Genomic DNA, 9,536 nt, shown 5'->3' with positions numbered 1-9,536 from the left:
TGTTATTAAATGGCATTAAATTATGTAATTTAAAGGTACATCAGATGATCCATTTAGATGAGACCATGTCTGTGTTCTCAGTTTGGAAAGGTATTTACTCAGGTGTCATCTCTGAAGAGACACCAGTGGTTCAGTCTCATGCTGTCTCTGAGGTGTCTGCACCTGCATGTTAACATGTTTGATGGTCAGTTCCTATGTTCTGTATAGTCACACAGCCCACTGCTCTGCAGGTCTGATTCATGCTCATTATCTATCATTATACAACAATTGGGTTCTATGGAACTATTTATTTGTTTTGTTTGATTGGCCGAGACGATTCATGCTCATTATCGATCATACATCAAAAGTGTAGAGCTATTTAGGGAAGACATTTTCAAACATGTGGGAAGTCTAAACTAAATAAGTATGAATAGTGCGTTAACACAAACACATTGCATGAAAAATCTTTGGGGAAGTATGGGAAAATGATCAACCCTCAGTTCACACCTCTAGCCACCCTCTCCTGCCCCATCACCTCTCAGTTCACACCTCCACCCACCCTCTCCTGCCCTCACACCATCAGAATTAGAGTAAGTGTGGACACATTCAAACATGAACAAGTATAAATACTTCATACACACATGGGCAGCATGACAAGCTTTGAGGAAGATTGGAAACATTCTCCAGGTCACTGTGGGCCAATCCTAAAGTGAGCCCTGAGGACTAAGGACTAAAGACTGACAGACCTAATTGATCTCGAGTGCTAAATGAGTGAATCTGTGAGAATTGGGACAGCACTTCACGGAAAGGGTTTGGTAAGTGTGTTCTCAAACCCTCACACACTTTGAAATGTGACATTGGGACAGCCCTCAATCCAAGTGAAGGCAAGTTTATTTATATAGCGCATTTTATACACAGAGGTCATTCAATGTGCTTTACATAAACAAAAGCAAACAGGAATAGCTAATAAAAGCATAAAGGGGCAATAGTGAAATAATGGTTTAAAGTTTAAAGGTAAAGATCATAATATTAAAAAATAGAAATAAATGAATGATAAAAAAAACCTCATTATGTTACCGTCGAAGTGTGGTGCTATTTTGAGCCTTGTTAGTGGTATAGAAATATTGATTTCTTTTTACTTGAGTCTTTGCCCTTAATACTAGCATTATAAGCTAATTAGCGGTTTGCAATAAAACTGGTCACATTCGATTAGCATGAAAACATCCTAGAGAACGGTCGAACTCGTGTTGTTAACCCCTAGGTTCATTTTGTGCCGGAATTGTCCTTTAAAGCGATGCTCCACCATTTGGGGAAACTCATTTTCCACCTCCCCTCGAGTTAAACAATTGACTTTTACCTTTCCCCAGTTCATCCAGCCGTACTGAGTCTGACAGTAGCACTTTTAGCTCCAGCTCATTGAATCAGATTAGACCGTTAGCATCTCTGCTATAAGCTAACGGTCTAATCTGATTCAATGAGTTGGAGCTAGAAGTGTTAATGTCAGACTCAGAGAAGGGCTGGATGAACTGGGGAAAGGTAAAACTCAATTGTTTAACTCGAGGGGAGATGGAAAATGAGTGTATTTCCCCAAATGGTGGAATTTCCCTTTAAGTAACAGGGACATCCCCTGAAGCTTTTTGTTTTTTTAACTTATGTGGGCCTGGTAACTATATTAGCCTACAATTGTATTTTCTGTATAATATTTCTTGCCCCCCCCCTTGATTCAGTGAATGTACGGTGTCATGGTTTTTGATTTAGGTAGGCTCTCTTACATGATGGGCTTAAGGATCAATAAAATACATTTCAACACAACATGGATGCCTTATGTTGTTTTCTATCTCTCTCTCAAAGACACTGTTTTCTCACATTAAACCTGCTGACATGCCACATGTCTAATGCAATGACAGATGGCATAGGGAGTTTCACCTGAGTTCATGTATTCACATATCACATTCACACATAGCCCGAGAAATACAAGTGCACACGCACATAGATCAAGATAGCCTAAGAGATACAGTAGCTCAAATTCCAAGTGCACACACACAAGGAATCAGAGATAGCTGAAATTCCAAGTGCAAACACACACACTGAGAGAGCCGATAGCCTGGGAAATTGGCAAGATCTTAAGTTGCGAGTTCACACACAGACACAACATTACTTGCCAATTATGGTGAGATACAAAAGTGTCTGCAGCCAAACCCCCATAATAAAAGTATTATTGCCACAAAATATCACACGTATTATACGAATGATGAAAATAGTATTGCCACATAATATCACACGTATTATAAGAATTATGAAAGTAGTATTGCCACATAATATCACCCATATTACAGCGGGGAAAATAATTGAACACGACAACATTTTTTTTCAGAAAGTATACTTCCAGTGAGGCTGTTCACATGAAATTTTCTCCAGACATTAGTATTAACATAGGTAATCCACACATATTAAAATATAAAAACATTAATGTCCATAAGAGTTATGAGTAAAAATGTGGAATGGCACAGGGTTGAACACGCTAAGAAAAAGCAGTACACAAAAGCAGTACACATCACTGCATCGTCAATCAGCCATGTACAAGATTCAGACTTAGGGATGTAACGATTACCGGTATAATGGTAAACCGTGATAAAAATGTTGACAGTAATAATTACTGTTTTCATTTCAAACATCATGATTATCACTGTTAATTACCACGGTGTGGAAACCGTGTGTTTAATCTATCCCAGCTTCATCCGAGCCTGCTTTTGACATACAGTACACTACGATTCGGATTAGGCTACACCTGATTTTAAAAGGCGGAACTTTTTCACCGCAAAATGTGCACTGTATCATGTAGCCACTCTGCGTCTTTTTATGTTCGCGTCCACATTAAATCCATTCCACTCATGTTATCGGGAGAATACAGCCTAAAGTTTTATTTTGAACGCTTACTTTGGTCTCACTCATTGCATCCAAATAACAGAAATAGCAAACTCCAAGTTATGGTAGGGTAAGTTAAGCTATAAGCACATAGCCAATTGAACATGAAGAAAAAGTGAACGGGACACTTTTTGAAACTATTTCAGCTTGTGTAGGCCTATCAGTGCTTTCTGAACATATTGAACACACTTTTAGAAATACCGTGATAATACCGAAAACCGTGATCATTTTGGTCACTATAACCGTGAGGTTAAATTTTCATACCGTTACATCCCTAGTCATACTACACACCATATTTGGAGGAGAAATGGCACTGTGCATCACCCTAAAATACCACCAACAGTGAGGTTTGGTGGAGACATCACGGTGCGGGGGTGTTTTTCATCTCATGGTACTGGCAGACTTCATACAGTTGAAGGAATGAAGAATAGAGGCATTTGAGCCATTAATCTTGCCATCCACCAGGATAATGAGGATGAGATGTGGGTGGACCTTCCAGCAGGACGATGATCCAAAGCACACAGCAAAGGAAACTCAATTGGCTTCAGAAAAAGGAAATCAAGGCCCTGACTTAAATCCAGTTGAACAGATTTGGAAGTTAACTAAAGATCAGGATTTACAAGAGTGACCCATGGAATCTTAAATATTAAAATATTATCTATTTAAAAGAATGGGCCAAAATCACACCTGAATACTGTGACTGATTAGTTTCGTCATACAGGAATTGCCTTGAAGCTCTCATTACAAAAAAAGGCTTTTCCACAAAGTATTTAAGAAATTTCAGTAGGCGTGTTCAATACTTTTTCCCTGTGCCATTCCACATTTTTACTCATAACTGTACTTATGGACATTAAATGCAAATATCCTCGCTGGAAGTATAGTCCGGCAGCCAAATGCCATAATTTAGGTGAACCTGGTTTTGTTGGTTAACGTTTTTTTTTTGCTGTTTCTTGCTGTCAAGGGGTAACTCAATAAGATTAGAGAGGGTGCCCGGTGATATCCCTTGGGCAATTCTCGATATTAAAGGAGAATTCCGGTGTGATATTGACCTAAAGTGTATTGAAACATGATACCGAGTGTGAACGTATGTCTCATAGCCCATCTCGACTTGTCCCCTGCACTCCAAAATCTGGCGCTAGTTAGCCGATGCTACCAACAACTTTTTCAGTAGTGGTGCTTCGGCATCGGGCTAGCCATGCAAATAAATCACTGTTTTACACCCATTTACGAGGCTCAATGTATCTCCACGCTTCATTGGTAGACTTCCTAGGGCCCTGACATTTAAAACGAGACATTGAGAACTTTGAAAAAGCACTGGTAGTTTACTTACAAGACGATTTATACAGACAGTATCTTCACGAAGTTTAACGTTTGCAGCCATCTTGAATTTAGTCACGATAAGTCGAGCAATGAGTAAGAATGAACAGGTATGATAAGGGATCAGATTCTAAAAATAATTCAGTGGAAATGCATGGATTCCAGTTTCTTCCAGTAGCAGCAACTGGAATCCATGCATTTCCACTGAATTATTTTTGGAATCTGATCCCTTATCATAGCTGTTCATTCTTACTCGTTGCTCGACTTATCGTGACTAAATTCAAGATGGCTGCAAACGCTAAACTTCGTGAAGATACTGTCTGTATAAATCGTCTTGTAAGTAAACTACCAGTGCTTTTTCAAAGTTCTCAATGTCTCGTTTTAAATGTCAGGGCCCTCAGAAGTCTACCAATGAAGTGTGGAGATACATTGAGCCTCGTAAATGGGTGTAAAACAGTGATTTATTTGCATGGCTAGCCCGATGCCGAAGCACCACTATTGAAAAAGATGTTGGTAGCATCGGCTAACTAGCGCCAGATTTTGGAATGCAGGGGACAAGCCGAGATGGGTTATGAGACATACGTTCACACTCGGTATCATGTTTCGATACACTTTAGGTCAATATCACACCAGAATTCTCCTTTAAGCCTTTCTTGTCCAATGTGTTGAATATTAAACTTGTAATACAAATTTCCTGCGTAAAATACTTTTCATCTAATATGTAAACACAATGAAAAAGTAATTTTGAACACGGCTTCATCTAATGTTCAGATTTTTTCTTTTTAAACTTTATGCAAATCAGCACATATTTAATTAGATTGTGCCTAATTTGCATATTCAAACATTAAATTTCAGATAACTTGTAATACATTTTTTTTCCATATTAATGTAAATAATCAACTGGGAAAGTTTCATAGTGATATCTGCTAGTTATTTTTTTTTACCCTATTCACCTGTAGTTTCTTACCTCAATTCATTGAACAAGAAAGGGTTAATATACAAAATTGCCCAAGGTATATCACTGGGCACCCTCCTAAATCTTAAAGAGATACCCCTGGTCTACAAGATTCTGCAAAAAAAAAAAAAAATTAACCGACAAACCTGACCCCATGGCTGCCGGATAGTATACTTACTGAAAATGTTGACGTGTTCAATACTTATTTTCCCCGATGTATATGAATTATTCAGACCCTTGCCTACTTTACGAACACACGCAGGTATTAGGTAGGCCTATGCATAATAACAATTCTTTGGACGCTTTCATACCTTTACAAAAACACAGGTTTTAGATAGGGCCTAATTATGCATTCCTGACACACTCACTGTACACCCTTGTTTGCCAGTGCAACGCCAGGTGTGAAATTGATTTGTGCAGTTGAGTTAAGAAGAAAAATAAGTATGTTTAGTCGTTGTGTGCAAGAGATCAAGAAATGGGCAATGTGTGAGTGAGAGAGAGAGAGAGAGAGAGAGAGAGAGAGAGAGAGAGAGAAAGAGAAGGTTTGAGATGTGAGAGCATTTATATGTTTGTGTGGGTGAGAGTGTATATATGTATCTGAATCTCTCCCCCTCCCTCCAGCATGAGATGAAACGCGCGCACGCACACACACACACAACGCCTGAACAACACGTAAATGGACCACCGCTAGTGAGACACAAAATAGCACCGATGTTACTGAGGTGACAAATCATACATAGCATGTCGTTATTCTGGGTTCTGCAGAGTAAGTGAACTCCGGGCCAAGTGATTTAACAGCAGGCGCGCAAGTCGGAGCGTGGGAACCACATCTTAAAGCGTCACCGCCGCGGGACCAACGTGTCTAGTATGAGAACGCCGCCAGCTCTGAGTTCTGTGGCGTTTTAGAAACTCTGCGTCGCGTTGTCAGTCAGCTGTCACGACTAGGAAATCTATTAAGAGAAGGTGTATCGCCAAATGACATATCAAAACGTATCGCACTTTATAGAATAGGCCTATTCAACATGTTGCACAATTATTAGCGAGAGGACACTTGAACGTGCTTGAGGAAAATATGAACCCAAATGTGTGTAATAAAGGTTACGTTCTGCAGCAGTGCATATGGTCTTTCGTCTAGTGTCGGGAGTCGGGACAGACTTATCCATGAACAAAACTAAGGGAGGGGGATGGGGAAAGTGTCTGGTCTATCCAATTGCGCTGCGCGCACACTCACAAAAAGACGTGCATGAAGACCATGGTCATGACTACTCTGAACAAGTTGTCTCTCTTCAACACAAGTAATACAACTATCATCGCCCCCTGGTGTAATGTAATATTAAACCAGTGTGCGGTGATAATCTTTACTTGTGAAGTCTGATATTCCTACGTTTCACCAACACCTGGGTTCCGAAAACGGACTGTGCACGGGGATTTTGCCTTAGTAGTAAAACTATTTAGTTGGGTGTCCCCGGAGGGAGATCCATTCACCTTGACACATTTCAATTCAAACCAGCAGTATCCTACAGAGTACGGACAGTGCACATCCGCGAGCAACAGTCGCATGTCAGACAAATAAAGAAACAAAACAAAACAAGAGTATCACACACGACAAACAGTGAAATGACAACAACTGGGTTATCGGCGTGATATGCAATTATGTGCTATTATGGTTGCAGCTAGTATCAAAACGGAGCCCAAAAATGGACAAGGGAGGGTGAGTAGACTGCTTAAAAATGCAGTGCTCTGCAAATGATGGGACAGTGAGTGTTGGATGATCCATGAAATCATCGACTTCGTTTATGGTACTAAAAGCAGGTACTGCAGATCTGCGTGCATGAGAAGTGGGTGTTGCTTGGCAAAACACTTGTTACATGCCCTCGAGCCAGAGGAGTATTCATGACAACCATCTTTAATGTGGTGCGCGCGTGAGAGAGGGAGGGCCAAATGGAGGAGGGACGGGGCGGGGCGCGGCGCAACGGCACGCGCATGGGGTACATATTACCTGGGCTCAGGTGTCTCCACCGCACCCCTACCTACGACGTTTGTAGGCTGGTACTACGGATAATTCTGTGTGCAGTGCAGCAGTCGCGGTCCTTCACCAGCCACGCTCTTCTGTAGGTACCGGAGTTTCTGTCAGTGAAGCATAAAGTTATGTCTCTAGTAGGTCAGAGGCGCTTCTCGGCGCAGTCGTTTAGCGGCTTCGGCAGTGGGAGTCGCCAGAGCTACTCCAGCATCGGCGGGGTGCACGGCGGCGGAGGCGGGGGGTATAATTATGGCGGGGGCCCAGTCCGGAGTAGTATCGGGACTGTTGTCTCCCACGGGGTGAACGGGTATAGTCTGGTAGGCGGCGGTGGAGGGGGAGGAGGGTTCGGGATGGTCGGTGGTAGTGGTGGTAGTGGAGGAGGGTTCGGAATGGTCGGTGGTCGTAGTGGAGGAGGGTTCGGGATAGTCAGTGGTAGTGGAGGAGGGTTCGGGATAGTCGGTGGTGGTGGTGGTGGAGGAGGAGGGTACGGGATGCTCGGTGGTGGTAGTAGTGGAGGAGGCGGAGGAGGAGGAGGAGGAGAAGGGTACGGGATGCTCGGTGGTGGTAGTAGTGAAGGAGGAGGAGGAGGGTACGGGATGCTCGGTGGTGGTAGTAGTGGAGGAGGAGGAGGAGGAGGAGGAGGAGGGTACGGGATGCTCGGTGGTGGTAGTAGTGGAGGAGGAGGAGGAGGAGGAGGAGGGTACGGGATGCTCGGTGGTGGTAGTAGTGGAGGAGGAGGAGGAGGAGGGTACGGGATGCTCGGTGGTGGTAGTAGTGGGGGAGGAGGAGGAGGAGGAGGGTACGGGATGCTCGGTAGTACCATGGGTAGCGGCGCTGGTGGCTCCGGTATGGGCGGCGGTGGGGGCTTGGGTCGAGAGGGGTCGGTCGTCGCAGCGGCCGGAAAGGGGAAGAAAAACATGCAGATGCTCAACGATCGGCTGGCGACTTATCTGGAGAGAGTGCGGACACTGGAGAAGACCAACCAGGAGTTGGAGGAGAAGGTGCGCGCCTTCACCTCCACCAGGCAGTTTGTGACGCACGACATGCATGCCTACGACAGCCAGCTGATTCCCCTGCGCGAGAAGGTGTGTAACTTATATGCGTGTACACTACACACACACACACACACACACACACACACGCAGAAAAGCCAGTTTTCACATTTCTTAAAATATCTGCAATATCTAACACAGACGTTGTCCTTAGGCCACCTAGGCATAAGGTTTGTTCTTAAAACTGTAACGAGTTTGTTCAGATCAATAGTCTTTGTGGGCCCTTTAACTGAAACGTTTAAACAATAAGGGCGAATTGAAACGACAATGTCTCACCCGGCTCTCTGTCTCCCTCTGCTCACTCCGTAGCTGATGATGATGTTTCTGGAGAATTCGCGAGTTGTTCTTTCAATCGACAACGTCAAGCTGGCCATAGAAGACTTCAAAACCAAGTAAGATTGACCACAATTTACTAATCGACAGCAGGCGTGCATGGGTTCTATAGGCTACCCATAACCAACTCAAGATGCGAACTGTAGTAGGCTATTGTAATCCTGCACTGTAGGCGACATAGGCTATGTGCAGTGCATAGCCTATATCTTATATAAAATTCAGATATTCTTTCTATACGTGTTATATGGTTGCTGATATTGAAGTTACACATATGTGTTGCTTTTACTGTAATTGTTAGGCCTACTCAATGTTATTGTAATATTTAATAGACCTACTTGTAAATATGTTGAACATCGTGAAATATTTAATATACATGCACCTACACGCCTGCATGTGAACGAGTTGTGATGTGCGTGATTTGCGTCAGGTACGAGACCGAGGTGTCCCTGCGCCAGACCATTGAGGCGGACGTCGCCAGCTTGAAAGGGCTTAAACGCGAGTACGACGCGGCCAACTCCGGCCTGGTTTATGAACAGCAGGCTCTGGAGAAGGAAAGGAGCTCCCTACAGAAATCACACCAAGAGGTACATTAAATACAACTATGGGCTGTATTTTGGGCTCCAGCGCATGGCGTAAAGCTCGTTATTCACCCGCGCAAAGCTTAATTCGGTATTTTGCACGTTTATTTTTTAAACATTGCGACCAGGGGTGTGGCAATTAACAACCTAGGGAGGGCGCGTTGTCTAAAAATCGCTATCATACACCACCTAAACCTGGTCAGAAGTCAATGGCGAGTTGTTCATATGCTATTTCAAGAGCGCATGTCAACAGTCATATTGGCAGGTGCACGCACCATCCTTCTATCATTCATGAAAGCACACCAGCGCACGTCCATGCAAAGCATAAAAAATTGCATTATTACAATGGGAAACATAACTAGATGTACCGCAGAGCG

General features: G+C 43.2%; 1 protein-coding gene across 1 annotated transcript in view; it reads left to right on the top strand.

Annotated features, from left to right (window-relative positions):
• The window catches only part of LOC121718035 (NACHT, LRR and PYD domains-containing protein 12-like), a 1,225,568-nt gene that overhangs the window by 451,229 nt on the left and 764,803 nt on the right, over positions 1-9,536 (top strand). The gene's annotated exons all lie outside the window — the stretch shown is intronic.

Source organism: Alosa sapidissima, chromosome 9 (genome assembly GCF_018492685.1).
Source record: "Alosa sapidissima isolate fAloSap1 chromosome 9, fAloSap1.pri, whole genome shotgun sequence".
In the NCBI taxonomy this organism is placed as follows: Eukaryota; Metazoa; Chordata; class Actinopteri; order Clupeiformes; family Clupeidae; genus Alosa; species Alosa sapidissima.
This window is presented reverse-complemented; position numbering and strand designations above follow the sequence as displayed.